General features: G+C 35.9%; 1 protein-coding gene across 2 annotated transcripts in view; it reads left to right on the top strand.

The window, feature by feature from the left end:
* The window catches only part of LOC120768110 (semaphorin-1A), a 490,487-nt gene that overhangs the window by 301,026 nt on the left and 175,054 nt on the right, over positions 1-14,407 (top strand). The gene's annotated exons all lie outside the window — the stretch shown is intronic.

The following is a 14,407-nucleotide window of genomic DNA, read 5'->3' as shown; positions in this document are numbered from 1 at the left end:
ATTGTTCAAGGAATCTCCAAACATATTGTTCAAATCGGTTCACTATAGCATATAGGTGCCATACAAATTGCTCGGACCAAACCAATTTTTGGTATGAAAAACTTTTTATTTTACAAGATATCTTCACGAAATTTGGCATATAATATTGTCCAATATAATACTACAATCTGCGGATATATTGTACAGATCGGAACACTATAGCATATAGCTGTTATATAAATTTACCGAAAAAATTTAAAACAAATATATTTTTGAACCATTTCCAGTTTAATTACAGTAATTGCCTATATTAAATATAAACCAGTTACGTTAGTGTCTCAAAACTATTTTAATTTCTGCAGTTATTTCTGGCTTTCACACACAAATCATTATTTTTTATACTCCAATTTTTTTCCACTTAATCTTCTCGCATTTAAAATAACCCTAAACGTGCTTTTAAATCTATTTTTATGCATCCAATTAAATAAAAACCAGTTCCACTACTAACAAGCTTTTAGCAGTTTAAATTCGACTTTTCACACACACAGCCAAAAGCAGCAGTAAAATGTGCTGCACACGATATCCATTTCATTCTATGGTTAATTCAACGCATTTCACCCAGTGCGCATTAACCCTACATTCATCATTGCCTTTCAGGCGCACCCGGATTTGCTGCGCGTAAGTTTTTGAAAGCGACCCTTCAAGTGTAGAGCGAAAATCCGCACTATTGTAATTTTTTGAGCTCTAATTAAACGCTAAATCACGTCTCTCCCCTTCAGCATTCTTCCATTGATACTCATTAATTCTGGCAACCCCCCCCACCCCCTCCACCATCACCACCATCGCGCATTCGACTGCGTTAAGTGAAATGCGCGTAATGCACACACAGCCAAAAAGTATGCAACATCGCTGCTCGCCTTCCTTTTTTTTTTGGTTGCGCTTGAATCGCTCTATGTTTTCGCTTTTGGTGAATGGTGTATGGAGGGAGTGCGGTGCTGGAATCAGCGCACGATTTGAAGTTTGGTTTACACTTCAGCGCGTTTACTAGCTCGTTGTTGTTGTTGTTGTTAGTGTACTTTGCGCTCGTGCTAGCAGTCGTTGTTCGCCGTTATTGCTTTCGTTGCATTAGAAGCGGCGTTGTTTTCGTCGTTTTCATTGCCTACCTTGAATTTATTGCTGCCACATTAACGGCACATAGCGGTATTGTACGTGCTTGGTTGTTAGTTTTGTTGCAATTTACTGTCTGCGGTTTTTGCAGGCAAGAAATTTGCGGTTGCCATGATTATTCCGCGACTTCCTACAATTATGGAGGGATAACTTTGACTTTTGATATTAGTGGCTAATTGATAAAGTGTAGCACCATTACTGTTATCTCACTAGCTATTCAAGCCTTGTAGTAGTTTTGTTGAGGCCGCACACTGCTTCGTGTTAAGTGAGGTTCGAAAGTTTCGAAATTTTACAACACTGAAATTTGCAGATTTATTGATATCTGGGTCGATTATCTTCTTCTTTGGCACTCAAACCGTAGTTTGGTTTGAGCCGGGCACTGAAATCTTTGCCTCTGTTCTTTGCGAGTACGCGAGGTCACGCCAATTTTCATCCAAAGTACAGACATTTTCCTAAGCACCTGGTCCTGCCATTAAATGCGTGTGCGTCCTTACTTCTGTTTTCCACTCATTTCTAAGCGTTTGATAATTTCTATGATGTCTTAGAGCTTATTCAGTTCGTGCTTTCATGTTCTTCGATACACATCGCTCATGTTTGCAATGAACTTGCGGAGAATAGTTCTCTCGAATGGTACTGAAGAGAGCCCCTTTCAAAAAAATAGCTTTTCTGTTGGTTGTTTTACTTATATGATGAGGTTTCTTCACCCTGGACAAAATGGCTCAAATTTCCTCCCAATTTTTTTCTCTACACTATATTGTAAGCTGGGTTCTACTCTAATCACAGGAGCTTCTTTTATTATTAAGCGTCTCTTATTTCCTGATGGAAAACTGTTGAAAAAATGTCTGAAAGTTTTTACTCTTTTTACTTAGCTTTCACAAAACCGTTCACTTCTTTTAATTTTTCTTAAAATTTTCTTTCAATAAAGCCTTCACTTTTTACTTTTTTTGTGTACATTGTTCTAATCGAAGCTTTCATTTTATTTTCCAATCATACTTTTATTTACTTAACTCGTTAAAGTTGAAGATTTCATAAGGTTTTCTGACGAAATATTTTGTATCCAGTTACGCTATTTTAAGATATTAATACAGCTAGCAGAATTTTTACTTTTTAATTTTTTTGCAGAGCTTGTTTGTTGCCAAGCTTTCAATTTTTAATTTTTTTCTCTTATAATAGCTTTGTTATGAGTTAGTATTAAAGTCGAAGCTTTCATCGTATTTTCCATATGAAATATAGTGTTTCTATCTGAATTTTTAGCGAAGCTTTCACTTGCCAAAGTTGTTTAGCATGCCGCGTTGAAATCAAAGCTTTCATCAACTTTCAACTTAGAATAGCTTGGTCCTCAATATGAGTTTAATTAAACTTTCACATTTTTCATTAAATGACTTCCAATTAGAAGCTATCATCATAGTTTCGAAATGAATTATTATATTTCTATCAAAATTTCGGTCAAAATTGCACTTACTTAAGTTATATTCTTTAATGCCACGATGAAGTCACGGTTAATATCATGCTTTCCATTTAGAATATATTGGTTATCAATATTCTTTAACCAAAAATATCTAGTCTCTCACTACGCTATCGAAGCTTTCATTAATTTATCATACGAAATATAACTTTATTTACTTAAACTTTAATCGAAGCTACCACTTATCATTGTTCTGATATTACCTGAAAGTCAAAGCTTTCAAATACTTTCCGCATAGAATATGTGGTATCTTAGTATACCTTCTCTTTCGTGGAAGTCAAAGTTTTCAAATACTTTCCATATAAAATATCTGGGAAGTCAATATAGCTTCACCGCAAATTTCATGTTTTTCTTTCAATTATTTAAAAAATCGGAGGTTTCATGATATAAATATATCTTGTTTATATCTAAGCTTTAACCGTAGCAGTTTTTTTTAATACATTGTGAAAGTCAAAGCTGTTATCATACTGGTTTCCTTGAATATGTATCTCAAAACAACCTTCACCTTCCTGGAAGTCAAAGCATTCAAAATTTTTTATAAATAGAATATCTGGTATCCCAATACGTAGGTTGCTATATTTATTTCTGGCCTAATAATGTAAATAGGCATATTTAACAACAAAAAGGGTTTTTTTTTGTCGATTACTGTTTTGTTTCGGGCTCATACGCATAGATCCATGATTCGTCACCTGTGACGACCTTATAAACGTCTTTTGAAGCACCGCGATCGTATTTTTTCAGCATTTCTTTACACCAATCCACACGAGCCTTTTTTTTAACGATTGTCAAATTGTGCGGGATCCAACGAGAACAAACCTTTTTTACGGCCAGGTGTTCATGCAATATCGAATGTATGCTGGTGGGAGAAATGCATAGGCATGCCTCTTTCTGAAGGTATGTTACATGACGGTCTTGCATTATCAGTTCACGTACGGCATCGATGTTTTCTAGCACAACGGCTGTTTTTGGACGACCTTCACGAAATTCGTCTTTGAGCGAGCGTCGGCCACGATTGAATTCGTTGTACCAGTTTTTCACAGTGCTATAGGATGGTGCTTCATAGCCATACAAAGATTTTAGTTCATCGATGCACTCTTGTCGTGATAATCCAGGTCGAAAGTTGTGAAAAATGATCGCACGAAAATGTTCACGAGTTAATTCCATTTTTTGGCCGAGATGAATTTTTTAATTCCCTGCAAATAAAACAATTCACGATTAAATGACAAAACGTTCCGAGTGATGTTATGCTAAAAAATGTCAAACTTTCCAATGGAAATGTCAGATTGCACCTGGCAATACTTAGTGTTGCCCTAGGCCAGAATATATATAGCAGCCCTCATATAGCTTTACCAAAAATTTTAGGATTTTCTTTCAATTATTTAAAATTCGAAGCTTTCATGCTTATAGCAATATATAACTTGTTTATACCTAAGCTTTAACCGAAGCTTTCATTTGTTATAGTTTTTTTTTAATATATATTGCGTAAGTCAGAACTTTTAACTTACTGGTGTCTTTAAATATGTTATCCCTAGACTAAAAGTTCTACTTTTCGCTTAAGATTATTACAACTGTTTGTTTGCTAGCGAAGCTTTCACCGGAGTTTTCACCGAAGTTTGCACTTAATTGAGCTTTTTTCTTCAACTATTTCCAAAAGTTTTTGTTTTTAACAGCGAAATTTTCACCGAATTGTTTAGTCTTGCAGCTATTTTTCAATTACCACACTAAAGTCAATGCTTTCATCAGAGCTTTCGTTCTTATTTTAGTGCTCTTGCATATAAATTTTCATATTAAGGGCAAATAACCTTTCACACTGTTCCAATTTCGGAATATGATAAGATAATTTTCTTCGTTCCACTTTAATTATGTATATGTTTCAGTCTGTATGTATTTTTGAGGAGGCAAATATTCTCTGTAATTTCTTGCTCTGTACCAAAAATATTTGTTCCAGTGGTTACAAATTCTCGTAGCTGAAAATTCCTTCCTCTGCATTCCAAAAACATTTGCCATTTTCTGCTATGAAAGCTCTCTACCTTCTAGTGATTTTTGATGCTTAATGAAAATCATTGAACCTTTAGCTTAACCCAACCGTTCAAAGCCGGCTGCTTGATTGAATGATTTGTGCTATTCCTCCAAGTCGTGCATAATTTGGGTTACCAAACTTTTTCCTATAAAATACTATAATATGGAGTTTGTGTGTATAAGTGTAAGCTTTGCGGTTACTTTGCAACAAAATTCACAATTCAATGACTTTTAACTCTTTAATTAATTATTATTTTTTTGTCTTTTTTGTAAAGGCATACATATTTCGTAAGGGTTCAGCATAAAATTAACTATGTACTTATGTATGTAGAATGCATATAGGGTTTTATTAAATTTTTAATTATGAGCAAAGTATGCAAGAATAAACCACACACAGCTATCTGCGCAAACTTCTAAGCAATCGATAAAGGCGAAAAGTATACTACTTCCGAGTTTTAGAGAGCCTTTTCTGCACTAGAGTCGTTCGCTTGCCTATTTTGCTGCGATAATTCAGTGTTATCATGATTACAGTGAGGTCTGTGTGTATATACTATAAACACATATTTACAGTTACATATACTATATACAGTTATACTCAGCAAGACCGCCGAGTGCCGCCTAAAAGACCACAAGCATACTGCGGTTGCCTGTGTTGTCGCTAGCGTCGACTTAATTGGAAGATCTTAACTATGGTAAGAGTGAGCGCAAGAAATTATGGGACTAAATATACATATATACACACGAACATACATTTAAATTTTACAAATTTTATAAAGAAATGCCTATGCTAGTTTCACTTTAATAAATTTTTGCACTTTGAAAGTCAAAGTTTGTATAACTGTGTAAGCCAGAGCCGCCAAGTCACACACATACATATACAAATTTTTGTTGAAATTTATGTGTTGACCGCAGGTTATGCGCTCCACAAAGGCATGCACAAACAACGCCAGCGCTGCAGACATAAATTTACACATACACACGCACCCACTGTCACATACATATATACTCACAAAGCAAATGCGCAATCGTCTTCGCCGCTTTTTGTTGCTTTTGTTTTTGCTTAAACACTTTGCAGTGCTATATGTTAACCTAATTTTTAAACGTCGCCTGCATTTCCATTTCCGTCTGAGCGGAACGCTTAAGAAATGCAGACACATACACACACATACACATATAAACATATGGCTACATACAATGGCGTCGCATGAGTGTAACGACTTGACTCGACTCAACAACATGTGTAGACTCTTAAGTCTGTGTGGTAAAGCATACATTAAGGCGTTGCCTACGCGGCAAATGTACAAAGACGTTGCAAAAGCGATAAGTGTAATACAAAATATCAAAGACAGCTATGTTTCAACGTATGTGTGTGTGTACCTGCGTGTGACAGCGTTGAAATTTGCTGCATGTTAGGGGAGGGGTTGCGTGGAAAACACTGTGTAGTGTAATATATTTTGTTTAGCCCAAAAGCAATTGCTGGCAAATTACAGCTGTAGACAGTAGTTGAAATATGATGATAAATGTGTAAAAATCATAAAAGAAGAAATTTTTCAAAGAAACTTAGCATTTTTGGAGAATTTCGGGTGATTTCTTGTCGTGAAAAGCTTTAAGCTTTTAAGCTCACTTTGAAAATAAAAAAAAAGAATTGTTTGACTTTTTTTCAGCTAAATATGTTATATTTCAAGGCATGAAACATAAAAAAATATATATTAAATAAAGCTTTTAAGCTCACTTTGAAATTAAAAAAACGAACTATTTGACTTTTTTCGGCTAAATATGTTACATTTCAAGGCTTACAACATAAAACACCGATATTTTAAACAAAAATAAATTGAAACTTTTAAGCTCACTTTGAAAAAAAAATAACAATTCGACATTTTTCAGCTAATTATCCTATGTTTCAAAACTTGCAATAGAAAAAAATTATTTTCAAAATAATAAATAAATAATAGCTTTACGCTTTTGAGCTCACTTTGAAAAAAACCCTGTTTGGCATTTTTCAGCTAAATATGTGATATTTCAAGGCTTACAACAGAAAAAAATATTTTTAATACATAAATATAATTCTCATTTAGCTTTTCTAACATTATATTAATAAAGCTTTCTTTGAACGAAGTAACTAGAAGACTTTGTTTTGAGTCCGTTAAGTTTTCTTTCAAGACTCACAATTGAAAACCTCAATTTTTAATGAAAAAAATATTTGCCATTATGCTTTTCCTACATTATATAAATAAAGCTTTCCTTGCAGTATAGAAAAGCTTTCTCTATATACTACATATCTCTAAACAATTCTTAACTTAATTTTAGCCGCAATAGAAAGTACTAATAGGTCTCAAATGCCATCTTTCATTTTTTCAATATGGTGTGAGCTTTCAAACATTACAAAAAATTCCATATTGACCTATTAAAAAGCACAGAAAAAATGTGTGTTATAAATTTTCTTGAAAAAAATATTATAATAATTAAAGTATATACCTATATAAACACTTAGTCTTAAATCTATATTAGAACGTATTTTATAAACTTAAAGCTCTTATTTTAAGAGCTTTTTGCGTAAACTTGAAGCTTTTGACGCTTTATTGTCCATTTCTGGATTACTTTCGAGAATTATATCTATTCGCGAGGCTTGTTTATAAATCTAAAAGCTCTTCTTATGAGCTTTTTGTGGAAGTTTTATGTTTTTTACGCTTTTTGTTCATATCTAGATGATTTTCGAAAAATAGCATTTCTCTCCAATGTAATATTTCTCTCAATGCTTTTTTAAAACTCTGAAGGTGGCTTCGAAAGACCTTTCTGTGCAAACTTTAAGCATTTAACCATCTGTTGTTTTTGCCTATGTAATTGTGGAAACATTCTGCGATCCTCGAAGCTTTTTAAAAAAATATACCTTAAAAGCTCTTTTAAAAGCTTTTTGCGTAGAATTTAACCTTTTTATGATTTTCAGTCTATTTTTTTGTAATTCCAGCAGACTTTCTTAGAGTTTCTTTTTCAGTTTTGAATAATTTTGGGTTTAAAACGCAAGTTGAGTTAAGAATGTATTTGATTGTTAAAGACCCTATCGTAATGTAAAAACCAAACGTTGCTTCGAGAAAGTCTCAATCATTTTTGTTTTCGAAATATTTCACCCAAAAGATACAGAAAGCTTATATCCGTCAAAGTTCAAAAGTTGATTTCAATATTTTTTTTCGAAACAAGTCGCTTACATTCGTCATTTACTTTAAGATCTTCCTACGACAAATTGGAATTCTGTAAACAAAGCTTTAGAGCTTTTTTGAGAAAATTATTTGGCTGCGAGCTAAATATTGCTTTGCGACAACTTTTGTGGATGCACTGATATACTGGTAAGAGTTGCCTACTATATTCCGGTGGACCTGGGTTTATTGACTACACGGAATAACTGATAAAGCTTTCGAGGTCATGGAGCTTTTTCATCCATAGTCATGGCAGCCTACAATTCATGTAGATTGTGGTATTATAATAGTTGGAGTTGTTTACTATCAAATACGGTAGACATGAGCTCAATTCTAAAACCCGTTATATATCTGATAAACATTTGTAGATGTTTCCTTGTCAACGAGACAATTAGTCATAAACAAGCCAATTGTTGAATCGATTTCGTTTGGCAATTTTGATGGAAAGTTCCTGTTATCCATTTTACTGACAACTTTACAGACTTCCTTGAAAATTTGTTTCTGTTTCAATTTCATTTTTGAATTTGTTCTATCTTTAAATCAATTCTTTTGCAACCAGAAGTTAGTTTGGGTAATTCTCTAGATCTCGAACTGAGCTGAAGATACTGGAAAGACTTAGAACTAGATTTCCTCGAGAATTTGTTTGAATTTTGAATTCGTTCTATTCTAAAATCAATTCTTTGCTCCCAAAGGCTAGTTTGAGATATTCTTCTAGGTCTCGAACTGAGCCGTAACTACCGGAAAGACTTAGAGCTAAATTTTCATCATTCAAGCCACCCTAGTACAAAACACTATACCGAGTATAAGAAGATATAACAAAGTTAAGTGAGATTTCCCAACCGTTCAACTGTCCTAGTCGCAAAACTCTCGTCCTTTCGTACCTTAAGAACAATCATTCTTGGTAATTATGGTTTTACTTACTTCGGCTCACACCAAAGCAATTTCGTCTAATATGGCGGTTGGTGGTCTCGTCTTGCGCCACATTAAAACGAACAGGCGAAACAACAACAACATTGTGCAGCAACATTATCGTTGCAGCAATACGCGCATTTGCCAAAGGATTCTACTTGAAAGTCATTACTTCAACGGCAATGTTCCAGCACAACAGTTAGGTTAGAGGCTAAATCGCGAACGAGACAGCACGGATGGATATCTGTGGCACATTGGTCAAAGGTTGGCAAATGCGCAACGGAATCTCCTGCTGTTTGCGTGTAGCGCACTTGTATAAACGTACAGCAACAACAACATAAACAACGAAGGACGAACACTAAAAGAGTTGAATTAAGTACATTTTGCAAAAAGCTTTTGTATTGGGGTTGGCTTGTGATTTGCATAAGTGACAGCTTGAAGGGTTTTAAATGGCTGGCAGATGGGCGAAACGCGGCGTATACGACGAATGGCAAATGGCGGATGGCGAATAGCTGGCGAGTGGCGGTGGTTAAGTGAGCTCGGGTTGAATGTTGCATTAAAATTTCCAAACGAGGTGTAAAAGGCTTTGCCGCGCGCATATAACGGTACACTGTTAGTGTGGCGTAGCGAAAATACGCAGCTCAGCGGAGTGTGGCGTGTGGTTTGGTATGCGAAGGCAATAAAATGGCAACAAGCATTATTGGGAGAGGATTCCGTTGTTTCGCGCCGGCATCGAGAAAGACAACACTTTATACAAATTCGCTATTTTGCTGGCTGACAGCGTAGCAATGCTGAAGAGACTCGTATAACAAACAAATGTTTCATAGGGTTTAACTCAAATGTGGCAGCGAGTGAAAATGGAGCTTTCGTAGATGATGCAATCATATGGTACTCAATTTTGAGGGGTTCTGTGCGTTGAGCTTATCTTCTTCTACTTTTTATTTCTTGTTTTTCCTTACTCGTTCGATTGACTTTTTATGTTGAATGAGAAGTTTCGATTGAATGCTGGTTCCTTCCTTCTCCAGGCCGTTTCGAAACACGTTTTTAGAGGCTGAGTATACTCTCTTCACTAGGCTCTCTCATTTTGTGCTCTATTTTTTAGAACTGGGGGAGATTGCATGAAAAATCGTTCTTTCTGCTGTATCAGGATCTACTCTTTACTATTCCTGGAACATTTTCAAGCTTGTTACAAGCTTTGACCGTGATGGCTTTCAGCTCGTCCTGCTAATGACTTTTAATCAACGACGATAACGACGAATTGCTACACGTAGACGCCTCAAAGTGGCCAAGTGATGTTCCTCATTGATCGCTTGATCGATTTCAAAGTGAACCACACCACCATAATCAAAGAAAAGTATGTACATCGTCTTAATTTTTGATCGATTTTGAAGTGTTTTTTCCGTTTCGGCTCATTTTGGGAGCGTCAATCTCTAAGTTTTTGGACATCATAGTAATAAACCCCAGCCTCGTTGTCAGTTATGATGCGTTTATAGATGTAACGTTCTCAGCTATGTTGTCAAGCATCTCGTTTGCGACCTCTACTTGAGTTTTTGCAAACGTTTCAGGTCTTTTGGTAACAGTCTAGTATTTACAAGTTCACACCCAAAACTTTAACTAAAATGTGTTGGGTCCATCCGTAAGAGATCTTGGGATTCTGTACTATCTCTCCCCTACCAACACGATGATTTTCAAGCACCCTTTCTAAGGGTAGGTAAGGACAATTCAGGTTTTTTGGCAACAGCCTAGCATTGACACAAGTCATATCTAAAACTTTAACTAAAATGTGTTAAGTCAATCCCTAAGAGATCTTTAGTTCCTCTGTTACCTCTCTCCTGCCTATAAGAAGGTTTTCAAGCACTATTTCTTTAGGCAGGTAAGACTACTCTCCTCTTCGTTCAAATCATTTGGTTCTCTCAATGAAACTACTTATCTCCGATATGCTTTTTGTAGATAGACAGTCAAGATGGTTTCCAAAAATACGATGTCTAAGTTGTGAAACAGCTGGGCACATACAAAGGAAGTGAAGAATCGTTTGCGTGTTCACTTTGCAGATACGGAAAATGCTATTATAGGGAAAACCCATTTTTAACGCGTCTTTTCCTATGTTATCGTCATTAACAGAGATGGATGAACGACTCGCATGAGGCACGTCCTTCATTGAATATTTTGTGCTACTCAACTGCTTCTGCTCTTGATAAAGTAGACTTCCCAAAACACTTCTCATTATCAACGATTCCGCAGCCGTAAGTCCATTCTATGCCAAAATTTCAAGCAACCTCGTTATTTCCCTTATTGTGTAGCTAATTTGTTCAGTTCTCACTACGAGCTATGATCTTGCATTTAATATACTTCAACGTTTTTCTCCAAAAAACTAACAATTATGACTCATTCTGTGTCCATCAGTCACTAATGAGTTAATGAAATGACTGGCGACAAAGGTTTAGAATCTAACATGAAACTCATTTCTACATCGTCATATGCAAAATTAGATTAGGACAGTGGACAAAAATAATTTGATATTAAAAATTTACACACATTGTTTTACAAAGGGGGGGGTATTTAGGGCGTACCGAACCGCTGCTCAAGGTCTACACGCAGTCTTACCTAACTTAAGTTCATTGCTTTGGCAATTCAGCTATTTGCCATTGACCTTTCGGCGGTCGGGTAAAAACACACAAATAACGAACAAATGATCTGGTCACCAGAAAAGGCTGTCAATGGAACGCTTAAATAGATACTAAATAAACTCATATTAGTAAACTAGGGTGTAGCCAAAACCTTTTTTGAAGTGTTATAAAGATATAAAATTAACTCATATTTGTAAATGGATGGACCACAAACTTTTCTGAGGTCGTATCCTAGGCTAAGAGTCGTAGATTGATAAACATTTAGTCGAAGTTATTACTGAGTCTCTTTTACTTTGGACTTGACGGAAGAAAGTTAAGTTATAACGCTTAGAGGAGAAGATTATAATATCTCTACCAAGGCTCAATCGGTTTTCTCTACCTTCATTCTATCGCTTGTACATTTATCGGTTTTCTCTATCTTCATATTATCGTTTATAGATCGATATCTTTAACTATATTCGTCCGATTTGCCAAAAGATGGTGATTTAAAAGTAGTGATTTTTGCTTGGAAGACGAAGAACGTACTGAGCGGAAAAAAAGTTTGAAAAGGAAGTTGATTGAGGACTCGAGGCAATAATAATGTAAGATTGGTTAAAACCTTATTTGGAAACAGCGGCTGAGAAGTATTGCCTTAACTGACTTATAGCCCAGCGCTCACCCCTTCGGCTTATCATTTGTTCTTGACGATGTGGAACGTCCTCACTGGAATATGATTTACCTCGAAGAAGGGTATCTGAAACTGATTTATAGTTATGGACTCAATGACATATGATGGCGCTTCAGTGTATGAAAATATATTTTTCAAAGTACATATTTTGTAAATTTCAATTGTTGTTCAATAATTTATTTTGTCAAAGTTATCACATCCCAAAGGAAGACTACTCCTAGCAGATTTCGAAACGGAACTTCATCTGGTGCATGAAGATATCTTTTCAAAGGAAATTCTAAATTTTAACTCTTTCCTCGATAATATTTTAGTCAAAGTTATTACATTCCAAAGTATGACTACTCTTCAAGGACTTCGAAACGAAATTCGAATTGGTATCGCAAAGGGCCACAGTCGGTCCATGCGTGGATTATTTTACCAGACTAACCTATCAAACCTATCACTTGCTCAGTTTCTCTAGCCTCACGTTGGACTGTATATAGTAGTCAGATTTCGAACCCTATCTTTGAAGATCAACCATTGAAACTAACCAAACCTAACCTATCACATACTCAGCTTTACTAGCTTCACTAAGGGCTATATATAGTAGTCCAAGTGCGAACACCATTTTGAGGGTTAACCGAACACACATTCACATGTGTATATTGTACTTATCCTTTTTTTGAAAGATGGTTCCAAATTCGTCTTTTATCAAGAAAGCAACAACTTAACCTTGATCCAAAATCCTTCCATTCACAAAATTAAGATTTTTCTTCGGAACGTTCACCAAAGTTAAAGTGGATATGCATTTATAGATTCGAATTTACAACTTATCTATATTAATTTCTGGTTTAACTCTATGAATATATAGGGCAGAAGAACCTTAACTTTTTTCTTCGAAGATGTAATGGAACTCATCTTTTATAAGAGCTTACAGCTGCTGGCGTATGCCGATGACTTTGATATCATTGGCTTTAACAACCTCTCCGTTAGTTCTGCTTTCTCCAGAATGGATAAGGCAGCGAAACAAATGGGTCTGGTGGGGAACGAGGGCAAGATGAAATATCTTCTGTCATCAAACTGTTGACAGTAATAACTTCGAAGTTGTAGTTAATTTCGTCTATCTTGGAACCAGAGAAAAGTTCAGCGAATATGTATGGTCCTTTGCGCGTCGGCCACGGCTAATATCGCATTCAATGGAACGATGAACTGTATGAGATATACGACGAAATTGACATAGTTCATCGAAATACAAGACAGCGGATAGGCTGGCTAGATCATGTCGTCCGAATGGACGAAAACACTTCAGCTCTGAAAGTATTCGACGCAGTACCCGCCGGGGTAAGCAGAGGAAGCGGAAGATCTCTACTCTGTTGGAGAGACCAGATGGAAAAAGACCTGGCTTAGCTTGTAATCTCCAATTGATGCTACCTTGTGAAAAGAAGAAACGGCTGGCGCGCTGTTGTTAACTCGGCTATAAAGGAAAGGAACCCATACGATTTTTTCGACTAAACTTTTAATGTTCGAGTTAATACTATAATATATTTTTTGTTTTCACTAAGTATACTGAGCTCTGACCACTAAGGAACAAGTCTTACTTACAAGGTTTTAAAATTTGTAAAACACAACGGTGGAAAAGCTAATACCCACAGAATTCGTAGTTTTCATATGTTAAGGAACAAACTAATGTGTTCTATGCACGTATATTTCGACAAATTTGCATATGTATACGTATTATAACGGTAAAACTTATATAAATATTCACAAATGCATCTAAAATTACGCACAAGCTACTGAAAATTTATTTGCCACTACAAATTAGCAGGATACAAGCGCCGCTACTCCCATATGTATATGCCTGAGCCTAGACACACACACACATACGTATAGTAACAACAACTTAGTTATTGCCTGAACCATTTGAAAAGTTTTATAAACTCATCTAAATTACTTAAGCGCGCTTAACTTTTTGGGGCCACCTTTCGGGCACTTTCATAAAGAAGGCAAGGAAAACGAAGAGCAGACAGGGAAAGGAGGAGGAGAAAGCGTCATGTGTGCGTAGCATAGTCAAATAAAGCATAACAGACACGTCCACGTACTTCTTAGCTTATCCACACATCTAGCTGACCCCCGAACTACCGTGACATACCTCCGAACTGCCGTGACATACCCCTGCGCTGCGACGACGGCGTCGAACCACAAAACTTGCCCAAGTATCCCAAATAAGCAATGTGTTCTTTGCATGCTGCTTGAAAGTCTCATATTTTGTTTGAAGGCTCGCCAATGACGGCTTGCCAAATGCTTTGTGGGCGTTCTTAATAAATGAGTTGTTGGGGTGATTTGTAGTTGTAAGCAATTTAGTGCCATTATCACGTAAATTATTATTAGACAGAGACCATAAAAT

The sequence above is a fragment of the Bactrocera tryoni genome, chromosome 2 (genome assembly GCF_016617805.1).
Source record: "Bactrocera tryoni isolate S06 chromosome 2, CSIRO_BtryS06_freeze2, whole genome shotgun sequence".
NCBI classification, from domain to species: Eukaryota; Metazoa; Arthropoda; class Insecta; order Diptera; family Tephritidae; genus Bactrocera; species Bactrocera tryoni.
This window is presented reverse-complemented; position numbering and strand designations above follow the sequence as displayed.